Source organism: Cherax quadricarinatus, unplaced genomic scaffold, assembly GCF_038502225.1.
Source record: "Cherax quadricarinatus isolate ZL_2023a unplaced genomic scaffold, ASM3850222v1 Contig127, whole genome shotgun sequence".
NCBI lineage: Eukaryota > Metazoa > Arthropoda > Malacostraca > Decapoda > Parastacidae > Cherax > Cherax quadricarinatus.
In genome coordinates this window covers 177,122-198,960 of record NW_027195153.1, presented here as the reverse complement: position 1 = coordinate 198,960, position 21,839 = coordinate 177,122, and the positions used below count along the sequence as shown (strand labels likewise).

Sequence of the window (21,839 nt, the reverse complement as noted above, 5' to 3'; positions counted from 1 at the left end):
AGAGTTGCCTTAGTAACCTAATATTAATATACTAACAGTAAAACTACCTACTCCTTCCCTGAAGAATAAATCTATAAATTAAATACATGCCTACCAAGAATCCATCGCCGACCAGAGAGAATGCTTTCATGTTTGGGTGGGGTATAAGGGCCATCCAGCTCAGTCGTCCCATACGGCCATGCTGGATCTGTCCTGTGGAACTTTAGGGACCAAATAAATTTCCACAATAAAATTACGATTTATATGATTATTTCATTCTAAATTCTCTACTTGGCAATTTTTGTGCTGGCTGAAGTGTGGAGTGTGGCAGGTGTGTCCCTCAGTAGCCGGCAGGCTGTCAAGAGAGAGTGAGGTATGTTCAGATTTGGCACGCCACAACCACAATTTCACGCCACACAAAAATAAAAAAAAATCAGAAATAAGTTATTGCCATTGTGATCCATATTTTGAGATAAATATTAATAGGATTGTCATGATTTTGCACGTGTTATTGGGGAATGATGGTTCTACAACACCCAGGGAAGATATGTGATATTGTTTACAGCTTTTTGTTAATGATTTTTTTCTCCACAAAAAAAAAATCACTAACCTCAATTTTTTTTTATGAAATCTACTGACATTATCGGTGAAAGGGCCTGAGTTAACAAAAATCTAGCTTTTATCTTTCATCTGATGTTAACTAGAGCATTGTACATCTTCGCAGCGCTGTATAGTCCTTGTGGCTTAGCGCTTCTTTTTGATTATAATAATAATGTACATCTTCAGAATTTAGTAGAGAAAGGAAAGTTTTAGAACCCATGAAATTGTGCATAATTTATTTTTTCCACCTAACTTGAAGGCTAACAGTCAAAACAAACAGTCTATGTTTTTTATGCTGCTTAATCGATTGTCAAGATCTCATTGAAATTGAACCCCCCCCCACCCAAAAAAAAAATGGTGATTTCGCTCGCCCCTCCCTGAAGCAGACTTAGTAAAAATCCATAAATCAGAATAAAGGGGAAGAAGATGGGGTAGATGGCCTTGCTCTTTGGGAAAATTGTCTAAATTTTTTATTTCTGCTACTTTTGAGCCCTACTCTTCAAGCTACTTTCAGTCCTGAAACCAACCAAAATTATCTACTTCAGTAGCATGTCTTCCATACTATCAATTGAAACAGCCAATAAAGCCATAAAAACCATACTAGAAAACACCTCAAAGTTGCTATTTTAAACCAATCACAAGATGAGAGGTTTGCTTTTCCCATCATGCACTGTGAGGGGGAAGGATTTTTTTTAATATTGCACACACTCACCACACAGACCCAGTCTCTCATGTCCAAGCCAAAATTGATCTCCCACAGCATATTTGTGGTCACTGTGCATAAAATACAGATCTACCTGAGTGACCCTGGTATCAATGACACAGTTCTAAGCGAGAGATAGTGAAAGGTTTAACTAATATGCTAAGTCTAGATTTAGGTAGTATGTAGGCTTTATGATCAGTTTGCTTTATGATCACTCTGTATGAGTGACTTTCTTTTGCGCCTACTTTTATATCAACTTTTGTATGGCTGAAGATAAAAAAAATTAGTTTTAACTGTTTAATCTAACCTAATAATAAACAATATACATACATTATTCTAATAGCTATAATTAAAAATACTCAAACCAAAGTTGAGGAACACCAACATCTCCCCATGTTCAAAAGTTAATCTGTTCCTGTGAGGAGAGCAGATGTCTCCTCTAATACTAAAGCCGTGGTGGAGAGGGGAGCTTGAACCCAGATATTTTCTGCATATGGAAAAACTATCATTATTATTATTATTAAAGATTAGCCGGTATTCTCCCGGCCCGGGCCTTTTCCAAGTGGTGGCCCGGCCTTGGCTCCCTCTTTAGGGAGTGTCTGAGACCTAAGTCTCCCATGGGAGGAGGCACAAGTACCCCCTCATCTTTGGGACCAACTGTCCCCAGGCCTAGCCACAAGCTAGGCCTCTCTGGTCTGCCATCCCCGCCCCAAGGGGGCAAATGGGAATAACAGTCTTATGAGCTAAAGGCTCGGGCTCAGGCACCTACCCTACCCTAGAAGGGCTGGGCATGGTGTCGATCAAAAAAAAAACTATCATATTTTCTTTCCAACACTCTAGCGGATTTCCTTCTTTAGGCAATAACTCCACTGCCATATATTAGTCTGTTTTTGTTTTCATATTTGTGGAAACACAAACACCAGCACTTTTTTTGGTTCTATGTTTTTGTGATTTGGAAAAAGATTAAAAAGAATGCCGATGTCTTTGATGTACTTTGATTGGGAAAATTGGCTATGATTTTTTCATAATATTGATCAAAATTAGACTGGTCAAGTTTTTCAATCCTTGTTACATCATCCTGACTTTCTTCATCAGACTAGTTAATGCTTGATGCTAACAAACTAGCTGCATTCTCTGATTTTTTGAGCTGCTGAATTCTCTCCTGAGTTTTTCAGTTCATCCTCAAGGTTGGTTTTAAATGATTCATCCACTGAAATGACACTGAATGAGTGATTTTTGTATTGGATATCTAGAAATTCGCTCAGTATCGAATGGTGTCACTCTGGAACCTAGTTAACCCCGACACTTCAAGAGCTGATAGTGTGCTACCCAAGCCTAAGAATCCTGGATCACTCAAAGCTTTGTTAATCAGAAGTTTAAAAAATTGTACTTGAGGAGAATTTCTGACAGGAGACAATTTCTTTTACTATGATTTACATTTATTTTATGAAATATTTCAACAACATTATGTAAGTGCTATTCTCATAAGCAAGTACGTTTTAAATTGGCTTTTGCTTGGATAATTCATCCTGTTCCCTAAAAGCCTCTAGCTTACTACAGGCTAAAGGATCAGGACCAAGGTGGTGCAATTTTTGCCTTTAATCAGGTGTGCTTTTTATTATTCTCTGTTCCAGAATTTTATTTTTTATTAATACATTGGCCGTTTCCCACCAAGGCAGGGTGGCCCGAACTTTCATCATCATTCATTCCATCACAGTCTTGCCAGAGGCGCACTTACACTACAGTTATAAAACTGCAACATTAACACCCCTCCTTCAGAGTGCCGGCACTGTACTTCCCATCTCCAGGACTCAAGTCCGGCCTGCCGGTTTCCCTGAATCCCTTCATAAATGTTACCTTTCTCACACTTCCACAGCACATCAAGCCCTAAAAACCGTTTGTCCCCATTTGCTCCTATCTAACACGCTCACGCATGCTTGCTGGAAGTCCAAGCCCCTCGCACACCTTCACCCCCTCCCTCCAACCTTTCCTAGGCCAACCCCTACACCGCCTTCCCTCCACTACAGATTCATACACTTTCAAAGTCATTTTATTTCGTTCCAACCTCTCTACATGTTCAAACCATCTCAATAACCCCTCCTCAGCCCTCTGGATAATAGTTTTGGCAATCCCACACCTCCTAATCTCCAAACTACAGATTTTCTGTATTATATTCACATCACACATGGCCCTCAGACATGACATCACTGCCTCCAGCCTTCTCCTTGTTGCAACATTCACCACCCATGCCTCACACCCATACAAGAACGTTGGTATAACTATACTCTCATATATTCCTCTCTTTGCTTTCATGGATAAAGTTCTTTGTCTCCACAGACTCTTCAGTGCACCAGTCACCTTTTTCCCCTAGTCAATTCTATGATTCACCTCATCTTTCATTTTGTTTGTAAATGCACTTTGGCACAGTTACCCTTCAGCAGTGTTGACATTGATTTACCTAATTATATTACAAATGACTCCTTGCCATACACTGATGATTATGATTGTTTTATGAAAACAGGCCTTCACTTTATTCATGTCAACGTAAGATCACTTTTTTCCAAAATTGGCAGAGATTAGGATTCTAGCTAACAGAACTAGGGCGGCTGTTATATCCATCTCTGAATCCTGGTTGGATGATATGGTGATTGACGCTGAAGACAAAATTGGTTACAATATAAAATGCTGAGATAGGAATAGAAAAAGTGGTGGGGTTTGTGCCTATATAAGAAATGACTTAGCCTACAACCGAAGACCTGATTTAAATGACAATAAACTGGAGATTCTATAGCTTGAAGTGTTGCTTCCCAATACCAAACTCATCTTAGAAGGTACTAGTTACCGCCCTCCCACCCATGACCAGCTCTTAGAAAACTTTTCGAGAGCCTTATCTGGACTTGAAAACAATTGTTTCTACTATTCTGTTTTCTACTACAAAATAACGGGCTATGTAACAGGTATACGCAAATTCTGGATATAAATAGTTATACTCAACTAATTAATACACCAACCCTGATCACAGTTCTCAGTCACCTTAACTGACCACATAGTTTGTAACCGCTCTGAGAACATTAGTCAGCCAGGTGTCATTACCACAGGCCTTAGTGATCATTTCATCATTTACTGCACTAGGGAAATCACTAGGGATAGGAAAGGCTTACACAGGACAGTAAAAATGAGGTCAACTAGAAACTACAGTAAAGAAACACTGGTAAATAGGCTACACAATTGTGACTGGACAGAGATAACAAGTTGCACGGACTTAAACGATGCCTGGGAAAAATTCAAAACAATGTTCACTACCATCCTTGATAATATTGCACCAGTTAAAGAGTTTAGGATTAAATGGAAAACCGAACCCTGGATGTCTACTGAGATATTGGATAATATGAAGTTCAGAGACCAGTTGCTAAAAAGATTTAAGGAAAACAGACAGGATATTGCAGCCCTAAATGAATTCCAAAGTGTAAGGAACGGAGGGCAGAGGCTTATAAAAAGAGCACTACTGTTCAAGAATCGAAGAGTACAAGACTAACCCTAGAAAGCTCTGGCAACAACTAAAACAGTTGGGGTGTAGCCATAAACCCGTAGATAGATCTAACATAGTACTGAATGTCGATAACGAGGTATGCCACGAAACAACTAAAGTGGCAAATTGTTTTAATTCCTACTACACAACTGTCGCATCAACACTAGTAAGTACACTACTGACTGCATCAAATACCTTTAACACAGACACTGATTAGTTTAAAACATACTATACCAATAAAGGGGTAACCCCAAACAGTTGTCAATTAGTAACTGTATCTCATGACTGGGTTAAACCCAACTAAGAGCACCGGCCCTGATAACATCCCGTATAAATTCGTAAAAGATGGTGCCTTTGAATTGCCAGTCCTCATTGCTCACATAATAAATTTGTCTACTACCACTAATGCCATTCCAGAGAGGTTCAAGAAGGCCAGAGTTACTTCTATCTCCAAGAAAAATAGGTCTGATGTCAGCAACTATAGGTCTGTCAGTATACTCAGTGTAATATACAAAGACGGTGTACGGTCAAGTAGTTATCTGGAGTATACATGGAGAGAGTTCCGGGGGTCAATGCCACCTCGGCCCGGTCTGTGACCAGGCCTCATGGTGGATCAGGGCCTGATCAACCAGGCTGTTACTGTTGGCCGCACGCAACCCGAAGTATGAACCACAACCCGGCTGGTCAGGTACTGACTTTAGGTACCTGTCCAGTGCCTGCTTGAAGACAGCCAGGGGTCTATTGGTAATCCCCCTTATGTATGCTGGGAGGCAGTTGAATAGTCGTGGGCACCTGACACTTATTGTGTTGTCTCTTACTGTGACAGTGGCACTCCTACTTTTCATTGGTGGGATATTGCATCGTCTGCCGAGTCTCTTGCTGTCATAGAGAGTGATTTTCGTGTGCAAGTTTGGTGCTAATCTCTCTAGGATTTTCCAAGTGTATATAACCATGTATCTTTCCCGCCAGCGTTCTAGGAAGTACAGATTGAGGAGCTTCAAGCCTTCACAGTAAATGAGGTGTTTTATCGCAGTTGTGTGTGCCGTGAAGGGTCACTGTACATTTTCTATGTCAGCAGTTTCACTTGCCTTGAAAGGTGCTGTTAGTGTGCAGCAATATTCCAGCCTAGATAGAACTAGCGACCTGAAGAGTGTCATCATGGGCTTGGCATCCCTGGTTTTAAAGGTTCTCATTATCCATCCTGTCATTTTTCTAGCAGATGCGATTGATACAATGTTATGGTCTGTGAAGGTAAGATTTTCTGGCATGATCACTCCCAGGTCTTTGACATTAGTTTCTCGCTCTATTGTGTGGCTGGAATTTGTTTTATACTTCGATGAATTTTTAATTTCCTCACGTTTTCCATATCGAAGTAATTGAAATTTCTCATCATTGAACTTCATATTGTTTTCTGCGGCCTATTTAGAGATTTGGTTGATGTCCGCCCTGGAGTCTTGCAGTGCCTTCAATGGAGGGCCCTGTCATACAAATTCGGGTGTCATTTGCAAAGGAAGACACGGCGTTGTGGCTTATATCCTTGTTTATGTCCGATATGAGGATGAGGAATAAAATGAGAGCGAGTACTGTGCCTTGTGAAACAGAGCTTCTCACTGTAGCCGCCTCATACATTACCCTGTTAACTACCGCTCTTTGTATTCCATTTGTTAGTAAATTATAGATCGATCTACCAACTTTCCCTGTCATTCCTTCATCACACATTTTTGTGCGCTATTACACCGTGGTCACACTCATCAAAGGTTTTTACAAAGTCTGTGTATATTACATCTGTATTCTGTTTGTCTTCTAGAGCATCCAGGACCTTGTCATAGTGGTCCAGTAGCTGGGAAAGACAGGAGGGATCTGCTCTAAATCCATGCTGCCCTGGGTTGTGTAACTGATGGGTATCTAGATGTGTGGTGATCTTGCTTCTTAGGACCCTTTCAAATATTTTTTTATGATACGGGACGTTAGAGCTATCAGTCTGTAGTTCTTTGCTGTTGCTTTACTGCCCCCTTTGTGGAGTGGGGCTATGTCTGTTTTTTTTAATAGCTGTGGGACTACCCTAGTGTTCATGCTCCCTCTCCATAGGATGTTAAAAGTACGTGATAGGGGTTTCTTGCAGTTCTAAATGAACACGGAGCTCCATGAGTCTTGGCCTGGGGCCCAGACTCGTGGATAATATCAGATAGGTGTGTGTCTACCAAATTCTGTCTCTCATAAAAAATTCATTTAGGTCTTCGACTCTGTCTGGTTAGAGGCTCGCTAGAAACCGAGTCATATTGGGACCTGAGTAGCTCACTCATTTCCTCGCTGTCATCTCTGTAGGACCCTTCTCGTTTAAGTAGGAGCCCAATACTGGATGTTGTTCATGACTTCGATTTGGTATATGAAAAGAAATACTTTGGGTTTCTTTCAATTTCATTTATGGCTTTTAGTTCTTCCCACGTTTCTTGTTCCTGTAAAATTCCTTTAGCTTCAGTTCGATGTCTGCTATTTCTCTGACCAGTGTCTCCCTACGTACTGCAGATATATTGACCTCTTTTAGCAGCTCTTTTATTTTTTGCCTTCGCCTGTATAGGGAGCGTCTTTTTCTAGTTTACATCTTCTCCTCCTTTTCCCTTAAGGAAATATGCCTTGAGCATACCTCAAGTGTCACAGATTTAATTTGTTCTTGACATTGCCTGGAGTTTACCTGGAGAGAGTTCCGGGGGTCAACGACCCCGCGGCCCGGTCTGTGACCAGGCCTCCTGGTGGATGAGAACCTGATCAACCAGGCTGTTATTGCTGGCTGCACGCAATCCAACATACGAGCCACAGTCCGGCTGGTCAGGTACCGACTTTAGGTGCTTGTCCAGTGCCTGCTTGAAGACAGCCAGGGGTCTATTGATAATCCCCCTTATGTATGCTGGGAGGCAGTTGAACAGTCGTGGGCCCCTGACACTTACTGTATTGTCTCTTAACGTGCTAGTGACAACCCTGCTTTTCATTGGGGGGATGTTGCATCGTCTGCCGAGTCTATTGCTTTCATTGTGAGTGATTTTCGTGTGCAAGTTCGGTACTACTCCCTCTAGGATTTTCCAGGTGTATATACTCGTGTATCTCTCCCGCCTGCGTTCCAGGGAGTACAGGTTCAGGAACTTCAGGCGCTCCCAACATAGGCTGGGATCCGTGCTGCTTAGGCTATCTTAAAAGTTTGTCATTTAGGACCTGATTTACTTGGTCCCATCTTATGCTTTTGTTATTGAAGTTGAATTTGGCGAGGCTCCCTCGTGACTGATCACATTTTGTCGGTCTGGGGCCCTCGCATACATGTCTGAACCTCTATTATGTTGTAATCTGAGTATATTGTTTTTGATATGGTGACATTTCGTATCAGATCATCATTGTTAGTGAAGATGAGGTCTAGTGTATTCTCCAATCTTGTAGGCTCTATTATATGCTGGTTTAAGGAGAATTTGGTGCAGAGATTTAAAGGCTCGTGTGTGCGCGAGTTTTCACCTGGGCCGCCGCCCGATGTTATCTCTGCTACAACATTATTTGATATAACTAAAAAAGGCACAATGCCGTGACTGGAACGATACACAAATAACCCGCACATAAAAGAGAGAAGCTTACGACGACGTTTCGGTCCGACTTGGACCATTTACAAAGTCACACTAGCCAGAAGTGGAGCAGGACGGCTATATATAGGCAGGAAGAGGTGGTGGTAGTAGTAGTAGTACGTGGTAGTAGGTAGTAGTAGGTGGTAGTAGTAGTAGTACGTGGTCGTAAGCTTCTCTCTTTTATGTGCGGGTTATTTGTGTATTATTTGATATGTTCGTCCATTTTAGGTGCTTTAGGTTGAAGTCCCCCAGGAGCAAGATGACGGGGGCAGGAGTTGGAAGATTTTCTAAACGTTAAGTATCTCGATGACAACGACATTCTTCATAGTTACCAATCACGCTTTAGAAGATCTCGTTCAACCGACACCTTCCTAATTAATCCGCTGGATTATATTAGAACTGAAATGTCGATAGAGAACCTCATAGGAATGGTAACCTTAGACTTGCAAAGGCCTTCGATACTGTCGACACTGCAATGGATCAGAGAATACCTAACAGGGAGGCAACAACGAGTCATGGTACGTGACGAGGTGTCAGAGTGGGCGCCTGTGACAAGCGGGGTTCCACAGGGGTCAGTCATAGGACCTGTGCTGTTTTTGGTATATGTGAATGACATAACGGAAGGGATAGACTCAGAAGTGTCCTTGTTTGCAGATGATGTGAAGTTAATGAGGAGAATCAAATCGGTCGAGGATCAGGCAGGATTGCAAAGAGACCTGGACAGGCTACAAGCCTGGTCCAGCAACTGGCTATGACTCGATCCCTGCAACCACAAATAGGTGAGTACAAATAGGTGAGTACACACACACACACACAGACACATACTTTTCTCAATAACTGTTAAGAAATATTTTCACATTAACAACCCTTAACATCTCACTATAGAACACATCCCAGATTACTTTGAACACCACCAAAGCACCCTCATACATCATTTGAACACCTCCAAAACACTCTCAAACACCAATGATTACTCTCAAACACCTTTGAATACTCTCAAACATCGTTTGAATAGTCTCAAACATTTGAATACTTCCAAATTCTCTCGAGAAAGTGTTACCGAAACACCAGTGAACACTCCCAAAACATCATAGAATACTCCCATAAACACCATTGAATACACCTAAAACACCATTGAATACTCCCAAAAAACGTTTAAGATTTCTAACTCAACCACCAAATTACATTCTCAATCACACATTTCATTAACTGAAATTACACTTCACTCACTCATTCTCCAGGCTTTACAAAATTAACACAAAAAAACTAACTCATACACTTATGACATGAGACATTACCAAAACTTACACACAGACACCACCACCTAAGTTATAATATGAGCACCAAAACTAAGACACAGTCACCTCCGACTAAGACATAACGTGAGTACAAAAATTTAAAGGCGCGATCACCATCAACTAAAACATATCATGAACACACACAAAAAAATAAGACAATCGCCAACTAAGACACAACAAGATCAGCAAAAATTTAAAGACATAATTACCACGAACTAAGTCATATCGTTTACACACAAAAAATCTAAGAACCACCAACTCCATCTCCAAATTACATTAGAACATTTCTAAATTACATTGGAATACTTCCAAGCAACACTGGAACACCTCCAAAATGTAATTTTGAATACTCCCAAATAACATTTGACATCACTAAAACATCACACATTTTACATATTCACTCATCACTCGTCTCAAAACCACTAAGATCACTCAACCTAAGATAAACATTAATTAACACACAAAACATTTTATCAAAGATGATCACCAATTTCTGTGATCACTCATCTCAATACCATTAGTCATTCACCTCAAAAACCACTAAGATCGCAGAAAACACGCATTTTTATATACATTCACACAAAATTCACATCCACCAACTCCACATCATATTTGACAATATCTAAGTACACTCACCTCACTACCAGCAACACATGACGTCACACCCCACATGACCGGTGACGTCACAAAAAGGGCACCTCCCGTGACATCACACCCCCACATGAGTATACTTGCACTTGCATTTAAGTTAAGGAGAGGAATAATGGCGTCACACCCAACCCCCTTTGTTTCAACCTTTTGTACGTAAAATATCTAAGAACACTATAACCAAGACAATTACCAAATTCTATGGCCCCCACCACTAAGATCACAGAAAACACTCATTTTTATAAACATTCACACAAAAAAATCACGACCACCAAATCCATATAATATTTACCAATATCTAAAAACACACACCACTAACACACTCATTTTTTTATAAACATTCCCTCAAAACACTATAACCAAGGCGATTACCAAATTCTATGATCACACTCACCTCAAAACCACTAAGATTACCAAAACTAACGCAAAAAACATTATATGCAAAATGACCACCAATTTCTATGATCACTCGTCTCAAAAACCACTAAGATCACAGAAAACACTCATTTTATGCACATTCCCTTAAAACACTATAACCAAAATGATCACCAAATTCTTTGATCGGCCTCACAATACCATTAGGACCACCAACACCAGATCATATTTACCAAAATCTAAGATCACTCATGTTACGTTGTTATGTTGTTATCCCTTATACTTTGACAGTAAGGTTCTCACTACATGTTCTAGTGTGGGGTAGCTTTTACATAAAGGCCTTATGTCTAGGGTAATACTTACATCATGACTGATCATCCACCAGCCCTCTTCACAGGTTATTTAAACTACTACTATAAAAATATAACTGTATTCTAAATAGATATGTACAGAATATACAATTACAGCACTCACATATTCAAAACATAAGTCTACACACTCCTTAGCTGTTCTCCCACATGGTGCATCTCAGCAACTTTGCCCTTCTCTCTACATGACTAATCTCTGGGCTAACCAGTGTTTTGACACACTTTAGTCACCCTGGGTATGGTGGCCACAACTTAAGCTATAAAAACTCATCCATGGAGCCCACATAATGCCCAAAAGAAATAGAAGAAGGATCCAGAGGTCCTGCCAACTTGAAGTCCACCAACAGAGAGAGAGAGAGAGAGAGAGGGAGGGAGAGTGATCTGCCCTTATAACATTTAGAGCTGAGTCCCCATCAATCCAATATAATTAGGTATTCCAGAGTAACCGTTACAGATACATAAATGCATGTTGGGTCCTATAGCCCTATAACACCCCCACCTCCAGACATAGTCTCACAAAATCTAGCCATGTCCCTCAGGATACGGCTAGTAATAAAAAAAACATTGCTTTAGCCTGAAGGTGGTTAGCAAGACTACTAGAAATGTTACATATTTCCCAGCACCATACTACTCTTCACATTACTGTTATTTACAACAAGGTGACATACTACATGGCAATCTACAAATTTGTGTGGCTCCACTGAACCTTCCCAGATTACACATGCACTTCAACCCCATACCATATAAAACCCTGAAAGGAACAGATTGCAGAGTTTTTTAGAAAAGCATTTTAACCATACCCACATACTCAAGGGTGTAACTATTTACAATTTTAGTGGCTTTTAAAACATACACAATGCAAGAATTGCACACAATGCCCACTGTGAAAGCCTGCACCGACAGGACTGTGCCTCTGCTGCAGTAATCCAGAAAGCAACAGGTACTCCAGGGTGGCATCTTCCTGATCAGGAGACGAGAGTAGAGCCAAACCCAGAGCAGTCATCTGTACACCAGGCAGGAAACTTCAGAAAACATGTCAAGGTGTCTCTCACTTGGTGGCCGAACCAAACAGTGAGACTTCCAGTCAACACTCACGATCCTTAACATGGTCAGGCACTCAAGCCCATCTTTCGAGGTCCCACTCCACACAGATCCTCCAACCTTATGAAGTGGAGGCTGACACAGAACATGGAGGGCTCCAAGGGACCACAAAGGCAAATCGTCAGGCCGTTTCATACACAGAGCATACCAAGACAATGTACCACATACCTTCCTGAAAATCTCATGTTATCAAAGGTTGTCAACCTCTGCCTCAAGTCACAAATACATACATATACACTGACCCTCGTCACACTTTTGGCTCCGACTCGTTTCCTTCACAGTTGGATGGCTGGTAGGGAGTCCTCAGGCTTGCTGAGAGTTCACCACTGCAAAAACAAGGTCAGCACATGACAAACACTATGTACAAAGTATGCATAATGCATCTACATGAAACATCTAGAGAGAGCATCAGCAACCACATTCTCTGAGCCCTTTATATATTTAACTTCCAAATTAAAAGGTTGTAGGAACAAAGCCCATCTTAAGAGTCTTTGATTGTGGTTTCTCATTCTTTGCAAAAACCTCAGAGGGTTATGGTCACTATACACAATTACAGGATGTGGGGAAGCACTGACATAAACTTCAAATTTCTGCACAGCCAACACCAAAGCCAAAGCCGCCTCCTCCACAGTTGCATAACCACGTTGATGCTTTTTTAATTTGGCCGAGTGGTAACAAACTGGCTGAAGGCTATCTCTTTCATCACCCTGCAACAACACTGCACCTACCCCTACATCACTAGCATCCACTTGTAGAGAGAAGGAGCATTCCCTAATAGCATTTTCACATTTTCAAAAGCCCTGTCACACTTGCTGTCCCAGCTGAATTGAACTTTGGGACTGGTCAAAGTTGTCAGTGGTGACATTACCTGGGAGAGGTTGGGGCAGAACCATTTGTAATAACCCACCATGCCCAGGAACCTCATCACTGCCTTCCGATTCTGTAGTCTAGGAAAATTTATAATGGCTTCCACCTTAGCATTAATTGGGGCAACTTTCCCCCGACCAACTACGTATTCTAAGAATTGTACACTGGCTTGACCAAATTCACTTTTGCTCAGATTGATGGTTAGTTTGGCTTGGGCTAAACATTCAAACAACTTTTGTAATCTTACCAAGTGAGTTTTCCACTGGTTACTGAATACCACAATATCATCTAGATAGGCCCGTACACCATCCTACCCCCTTATGACAGTATTTATACGATGCTGGAAGGTGGCAGAAGCATTTTTTAACCCAAAAGGAAGAACATTATATTGAAATAACCTATCTGGAGTGACGAAGGCTGAAATTTCCTTGGCTTGCTGGGTGAGGGGTATCTGATAATAACCTTTAAGTAAGTCCAGTTTGCTCACAAGCTTTGCCCCTCCCTCAGCATCAATCACATCATCCATCGTGGCAAAGGGTAACAGTCAGCCTTCATTACTTCATTTACTCTGCGATAGTCAGTGCATATACACATAGATCCATCAGGTTTGGGAACCATCAGGCATGGAGATGCCCACTGACTCTCACTAGGCACTACAAACTGGTTTTGAAGGAGGAATTCCACTTCTTCCTCCATGTGAAGTTGTTTTGTTGGGTTCATGCGGTAAGGAGCCTGCTTTATTGGAACAGCTTCCCCGACATCCACATCATGGGGAGGCAATTTACTTACTTTGGGTACATCCCCAAACAAATCTGGAAATTTTTGGAGTAAATGAACCAAGTCACAGACTCCCTGTGCACTGAGTCCCTTCATGTGTGCCAAGGGATTTTGCAAGATGGCTGAATTGCACAGCCTTACTTCTGTTGTTACAGGAAGCTTTTCAGTATCGTCACACACAACTTGGATGGCGGCAACTCCTGCCCTACCGTGGTGTTTTTTTTAATCTGTTAATGTGCACAGTCCTTTCTGATTTGCGACAGCCAGGCATCTTAATTACATAATTGGGGCCAGACCTGCCTGTGATGACAAAGGGTCCATCAAATCGTGCAGCCAAGGCATGTCCCAGAACTGGCTCCAAAGCTAACACTTCCTCTCCAACACTGAAGGAGCGAGGAGCTGCCCTTTGGTCGTACCGCTGCTTCATGGCCCTCTGACTAGCTTTGAGGTTGTCTGCTGCCGTCTGTCTCGCCTGGTCCAATCGTTTCCTGAAAAAGAGAACATCTTCCGGCGGGGAAGCCTCATTTTCACCGCCCAGCCAATGCTCCTTGAGAATAGGCAGTAGCCCCTTCACTGGATGACCATAGACGAGCTCGAAAGGGCTGAAACTGAGAGATTCTTGGGTGCTTTCCCACATGGCAAACAAGAGAAAGGGGACACCCTCATCCCAATCACTAGTGTTATTCATACAATAAGCTTGCATCATTGTCTTAAGAATTTGATGAAATCTCTCTACGACCCCCTGAGACTGAGGGTGATAGGCAGTTGAAAATTTGGGCTGTACATTTAACCCCTTTAACACATTCCTAAATAATTTTGAGGTAAAGTTAGACCCTTGATCTGTTTGTACCTCCCGAGGAAAGCCAACATGGGAAAAGAACTTCATCAAAGCCCTTAAGACCACTCGAGCTGTTATCTTGGGTAGAGGGATTGCTTCTGGATATCTGGTAGTGGAGCAAATTATCGTTAGTAAATAATTGTTTCCCATTCTGGTCCTTGGGAGTGGGCCAACGACATCCACTACCAGCTTGCTGAAGGGTTCACCTGGTGCTGAAATAGGCTGAAGGGGAACAGGTTTAATGCTTTGATTAGGTTTCCCTATAATTTGGCAGACATGACAGGTCTTTATATAATCTCCTACCGTCTCCCACAGCCGAGGCCAGAAGAAGTGCCTGGAAACCCTGGACACTGTTTTAGCAATACTTAGGTGTCCACCTAGAGGTGTGTCACGCGCTAAGCTAAGAACATGGTTTCTATAAGCCTCAGGCACCACGACCTGGTGACAAAAACTTGGCTCTCCTTCTACTGGTACTGCAACCGAAGGTACCTTCTTCATTAGTATATCTTTCCTGAAATAGAGGCATTTACTTAAACGTAAAGATTCCTCCTCAGAGTGTCATCACACCCCTGTGCAGCAATTAACTGCATCATAGTAGGCCCAATCTCCCTCACACTACTTCCCTGATCTCTGCACTGATTAGGCTTGACTCGGGTTGTGGTATCCTTTTCTGCAGTTCAACATCAGAAAATAAAGTTTCCAACCCTAAGTCCTCACCATCCTCATGAGAAATATACTCTTGGTAGCCTGATCACGAGACATACTTCTTGTGATGGCACCAACAGGGAAAAGGTCTGGCAGGGTCTCCCTAGCCTTCTTCTCCCAAACTTTGGGGTCTGGTTCCCCCCATACTAGTGGTTCCTCACTATCTAACAGACCCGTAACGTTGTTTCCCAATAAGAGGTTAACCCCTTCGAAGGGAATTTCATCTGAAATACCTACAGGTATACAGGGTATGCAGATTCTACCCATAATTTGTGTGCAGGTGTTCTTATTGGTGAACCTGTAATACCCTTCAATAATATATCTACTCCAGTATAGGTATCCTTAAACACTGGCAGCACTCCAGCATGTAGCAAGGAGTAGGTGCTACATCCATCTCTCAAGGACAGTATGTTCTCAACCCTACCCACATCCTTATGCAAGGCAACTGTGGACTTGCTAGAAAATACCTGCATCCTGGGGTCTAGGCCCAAAGGTATCTCCTCACCTTGCTTTGAAGACCTAATACAGGCAACTGGGTGTGTGTCTGCAGTTAGGGTCTTCTGGGGTGGTTCCTCCCTTTCCTGATCTCGCCGTCTTGACCAGCAAAACTTTTGTGTGTGTCCAGTTTTGTTACAGTAGTAACAGGTATTTTTACCATTTGGTGTAGGACTGTTTACTAGAGGACCTGAAACTTTATCTGATTGTCTAGGTAAACTTTGAGCTCCAGCTTACTTACCTTTGCCTTCTATTTTAGAGGGTGCCTCAGCCTTCATTTGTCCCTGAAAATTCTTGTCCCACTTACCTTTATGACCATAGGACTTGGAATATGGATTAGAACGAGTGGGGAAATTTTCAGAAAGAGCATGACTGTTTTTACTTACCAGTTCCCTGCAGGCCAAGAATCGGTTACCTAGATCCAGTGCTTCTGAAAGATTATCTGGGTTTTCGTCCTCCAAATATTCTCTGAGGTCAACAGGGATTGTATTGTACAATTCCTCATGAACCATCAGATATACTAATTTGTCATAGTCTTTATTAACTCCTTTAGAACAAACCCATTTCTTAAAAAGGAGCAGTTTCTCATTCCCAAACTCGGTTAAGGTCTGCCGATCCTGAAATTTTTGATTTCTGAACTCTTGTCTATATTTCTCAGGTATCATTTGGTAGGCAAGCAATACTTCCAGAAAATTTTTTCCCCTCCAGAGTCTCTACTCTCTGGAATCCTTTACCCACAAGTTGTGTGCGAACTAGGGTAGCCCACTTCTGTTTGGGTCATCCTTGCTCCAAAGTAGTCTTCTCAAAAAAAAGAAAAATATCTGTCTGGGTCACTCTCTGTAAACTTAGGGACAAAATTTGCAGCTTTAGTTATGTTAAAGTACTTCTCAGGCTCTTGTTCTGAATCTCCTAACCTTTGACGCTCTTCCTCCTTAGCTTTCATTAATTTCATTTCAGCCTCTAACACTGCTAGTCTTAGTCTCATCCTCTCCATTTTCGTATCACCTGGAGTAGGTGATCCCTCATCTTCACTGTTACCACGCATGTTTACTGATGAATTATTACCTTCCTCCCTGAAGCCTAAAAAGTTTAAAAACTCATCTTCTGACATAGTTTTTATCTTTAAACACTTGCTTCCCTCTTACAGTATCAGTGGACAAAGTTTTCCCACAGGCACATAAAATAACACAAATTGAATGTAACTCTACATATAGCACTTACCATAACCACAACAAAAATGTGTTACTCAACCTTCCTTTCACCTTAGGAGAAAAACAACCTGTAAACTAATATGAAAACAACACTTCCACTGACACCACCTTGGTAAATCTTCTCCTACCAGAAACATGCAACTGTTATTACCCCATACCAGTACACATAATTCAAAGAATGTTTTGAGTTATTTTAGCAGTCAAATAACTCTCCCGGTCAAGCTCCCATGTTACGTTGTTATGTTGTTATCCCTTATACTTTGAGAGTAAGGTTCTCACTACATGTTCTAGTGTGGGGTAGCTTTTACATAAAGGCCTTATGTCTAGGGTAATACTTACATCATGACTGATCATCCACCAGCCCTCTTCACAGGTTATTTAAACTACTACTATAAAAATATAACTGTATTCTAAATAGATATGTACAGAATATACAATTACAGCACTCACATATTCAAAACATAAGTCTACACACTCCTTAGCTGTTCTCCCACATGGTGCATCTCAGCAACTTTGCCCTTCTCTCTTTATGACTAATCTCTGGGCTAACCAGTGTTTTGACACACTTTAGTCACCCTGGGTATGGTGGCCACAACTTAAGTTATAAAAACTCATCCCTGGAGCACTCATAATGCCCAAAAGAAATAGATGAAGGACCCAGAGATCCTGCCAGCTTGAAGTCCACCAACAGAGAGAGAGAGAGAGAGGGAGAGGGAGAAGCCTAGCTAAGCTCCTCCCACACCCACCAAAAACAAAAGACTGTTGCCAAGCACATTTCTCCAGTTACTACAATTCTACCACACCTTAATTTTACTTTCACAAAAAGAATTACAACTTTATAAACTACTTATTTAAATTGTGTGTTTTTGTGTCTATAGTATAACCTATTATATTGAGAAAAACAGGCTTGACCCAGCTGCCTTACAGCCATAAGAGTGAGCTGCCCTTATGACATTTAGAGCTGAGTCCCCATCAATTCAATATAATTAGGTATTCCAGAGTAACTGTTACGGATACATAAATGCATATTGGATCCTATAGCCCCATAACAACTCATCTCAAAACCAATAGGATCACTAAATCATCACACAATTTATGCACATTCCTTCAAAACACACTAACCGAGAACACAATTACTACGATAACTTAGGAAAAGATCACTAAAACTATGCATACTTTTACTAAGATCACATAACATTTGGCATCTCTCAACTCACACACCAAATTACATTCTCTATCACACATACCCATTTCATTAACTGAAATTACTTCTCATCTACCAAACTACACACTCATAGTAAAAGTTTACTCACTCATTCTCGAAACTTTATAACATATACAGAAATTAACTAACAGAATGGGCACCTGTGACGAGCGGGGTCCCACAGGGGTCGGTCCTAGGACCACTTCTATTTTTGGTATATGTGAATGACATGATGTAATGGTTAGACTCAGACGTGTCCCTGTTCGCAGATGATGTGAAGTTAATGAGGAGAAATAAATCAGATGAGGATCAAGTTGGACTTCAAAGAGACCTGGACAGACTGGACACCTGGTCCAGCAACTGGCTTCTCGAATTTAACCCCGCCAAATGCAGAGTCATGAAGATCGGTTAAGGGCACAGAAGACCGCAGATGGAGTATAGGCTAGGTGGCCAAAGATTGCAAACCTCGCTCAAGGAGTTGAGTAAAACACCAAGCACGTCTCCGGAAGCACACTTCAACCATATGTGTTGCTGTGTGAGATCCAGGAAATGGCATCAACTCAAGGATAATAGTTTTCTGAACAGTCTTTGGTGAGGCAATGCCTAGTCAAACTTATAAAGGTATGTACAGTGTGTGTGAATATATGTATGTAAGTAGCCTTAGCAATAATGAGGTATAGTGAGTGTGTTCACATATTTGTGGTTGCAGGGGATGATTCACGGCTTCTGACCCTGCCTCTTTGTTGGTCACTAATAGATCTACTCTCTCCCTGCGCAATGAGCTTTATCGTATCTCTTGTTGAAGATATGTATGGATTCTGCCTCCACTACATTTCTCCAGATTGTTCCACTTCCTGCCAACTCTATGAATGAAGAAGTACTTCCTAACATCCCTGTGGCTCATCTACTTGAGTTTCTAAGTTCCAGTTGTGACCCCTTGTTGCTGTGTCCAATCTCTGAAACATTCTTTCCTTATTCACCTTGTCAGTTCCTCTCTTAAGCATTGATAAAGTATAGTGTTAATTTCACTATTTTTAACCCCATGTGTAATATTAATATTAAAAGTATCGCCTGGTATTAGCAAATTGTTCACCAGTTGTGATAACCATAGCAATAAAAATAGCCAAAACCCATTGGTACTTTGGTACACCTGCAATGCAAGGAAAGTATTGTGTTACATCCATGGGGTGATAAACATACCAAGTATGTGGAATATTGAAATGCACATACAGTGGAACCTCTGTTTTTGTGATTAATCCATTATATAGGAAACAATGAGAAATAAATATAAAAGACTAATGAATGGATAAATGAACATTTAACATCACTTTTACCGTTATTGAAGACTCTTGTTGGCGTATGCAAGACGGCGAGGAGGCGAAAGGGAGGAGAGGTTATTGTTTGGAAGGGGAATCCCCTTCCAAAGTGACTCAGATCCAGAGCCAGCTGATCTCGAATTGCTTGACAGTGGTGATGAATACTTGCCACTGGATGCGCAGGTGTCAAATGATGATGAGGAAGATAGGCCATCCAAAAAGCCTAAATTAGCTCAGTGAATTACAAGATATTTACATGCAAGCACTGCAGCACAAAAAAAAATCCTGTCACATCCTCATTTTCCTGTGTCGTATGCAAAGCAAATCTATGCATCAACAAGGGAAGAAATTGCTTCATAGCCTTTTATTCTAGCAAATAGTCATCTAGAATGATTGTTCTTTCTCAGTAATTCATGAAAAAGGGACTTGCAAGTTTTATCCCTTTGCAAAGTGTCCATGTTACTCTTTGGTTCATCTTTATATTTTTTGTACACTTAAAAAATGTTTGGAAACAAGTTTCATTTGTTTCTCATAATGTCTATTTGTATAATAAATTTGAAAAATACTTATTTGGTGTTTTATTAACAATTGCAACTTGGCAACATTCAAAAATTTTCACCATTTACCGGGCGGGTCTGTATATTTGTTGGCGTCGAATATTTGTAACTGAACATAAACTTATTTTTAGAAATTCATTTATATAGGCTCATTTTCCTTACATTTGATACTCTATCAACTCATAGGAAAGACATTTCGAATTTCACATTTTCCTAGGCATGACCAGTAAAGGGTTAATCACTGAAGAAGGCATATTCTCACCTCTCTCTTCCTCTTCCTCTGAAGCAATTTCCTCAGCTGCAGTCTGTTGCTGTTCCAGTTGAAGGTCTTGCAGCTCTTCAGTGGTTAGCTGTTCCCTGTGGTCGTCCACCAACTCTTCCATATCCTGGCCACTTACATCCAATCCCATGGACTTCCCCAAAGACATAATAGATTCCCCAATAGATTCCCTTCAAAATCCTTCCCAAGGACACATTCTGGCCACAATTTTCTCCAAGCAGAGTTCATTGTCCTGGAAGTCACTCCCTCCCAAGCCTTATCTATAAGGCTTTTGCAACTGATATTGAAGTGATTCCTCCAGTACTCTTTCAGGGTCAGTTCAGTGTCCGAGGTCACTTCAAAGCACCTTTGAAACAGTGATTTGGTGCAGAGTTTTTAGAAGTTAGAAATGACTTGCTGGTCCATGGGCTGGATGAGAGGAGTGATATTAGGGGGCAAGAACTTCACTGTGATGAAACTAAACTCCTCCAATAATTGGTCTTCCAAGTTTGGAAGATGAGCAGGAGCACTGTCCATTACCAGGAGGCACTTGAGTGGCAACTGATTTTCCAGGCGGTATTTCTTCACACTCTGGCCAAACACTTCATTGACCCACTCAATGAAAATTTTCCTCATGACCCATGCCTTATTGTTACCCTTCCACATCACACACAATTTACTCTTGATGAAATTGTTTTTCTTGAACACTCGGTGATTTTCAGAGTGATACACCACTAGCCTTCTCACAGAACAAAGAAGTTAGCCTATCCTTCATAGGATTGTGTCCTGGCATTCCAAAAGAGGCGTGTTTCGTCACAACTGAAGACTTGTTAGGGGAGGAATTCTTCAGCCAATACGCACTCCTTGAATTCATCAACGAATTCTTCGGCCCAACATTTGTCCGAACTTGCAGCCTCACCACGCCTTACCACACTGTGTATGCTAGTTCACTTCTTGAATTTGTTGAACTAGCTTCTGCTGGCCTTAAATTCACTAACATTAGCACTCGGTCCAGGCATTTTCTTTGTGAGAGCCTCATACCTTGCCTTTTCGTAAATTGTCGCCTCCAAAACACTATCTCCCACTAACTGTTTTTCGTTGATCCACACACATTTACCCCTTTCACAACATCAGCTTCCTTGATTTCTTTTTTCTTCACCAGGATGGAACTGATCATTGATGCAGACTTCCCATGCATTCTGGCGAGATCAGGCATGTGTACGCCATTATAATACTTTGCTACGATTGTAGATCAATGGTTCAACTTTGCTACGAGTTCTTTCTTAAATTCTATCATGTTTCTCGCCTTCTTTATCAAAGAGATGGCACTCAGAACATTTTTTGGCCCCATGGTGGCTTATTTAGCAGTTGCATGAATGCAGGGGAGGGGGGTGATGCTCACTCAAA

General features: G+C 41.3%; 1 protein-coding gene and 1 long non-coding RNA gene across 4 annotated transcripts in view; one reads left to right on the top strand and one right to left on the bottom strand.

Annotated features, from left to right (window-relative positions):
* The window catches only part of LOC128693588 (probable cytochrome P450 CYP44), a 221,016-nt gene that overhangs the window by 34,768 nt on the left and 164,409 nt on the right, over window positions 1-21,839 (bottom strand). The window lies entirely within an intron of this gene.
* LOC128693589 (uncharacterized) lies at window positions 269-20,477 on the top strand. The gene is made up of 3 exons (XR_008407744.2): window positions 269-352; window positions 9,068-9,192; window positions 18,570-20,477. It is a non-coding gene; the product is annotated as an uncharacterized lncRNA (long non-coding RNA).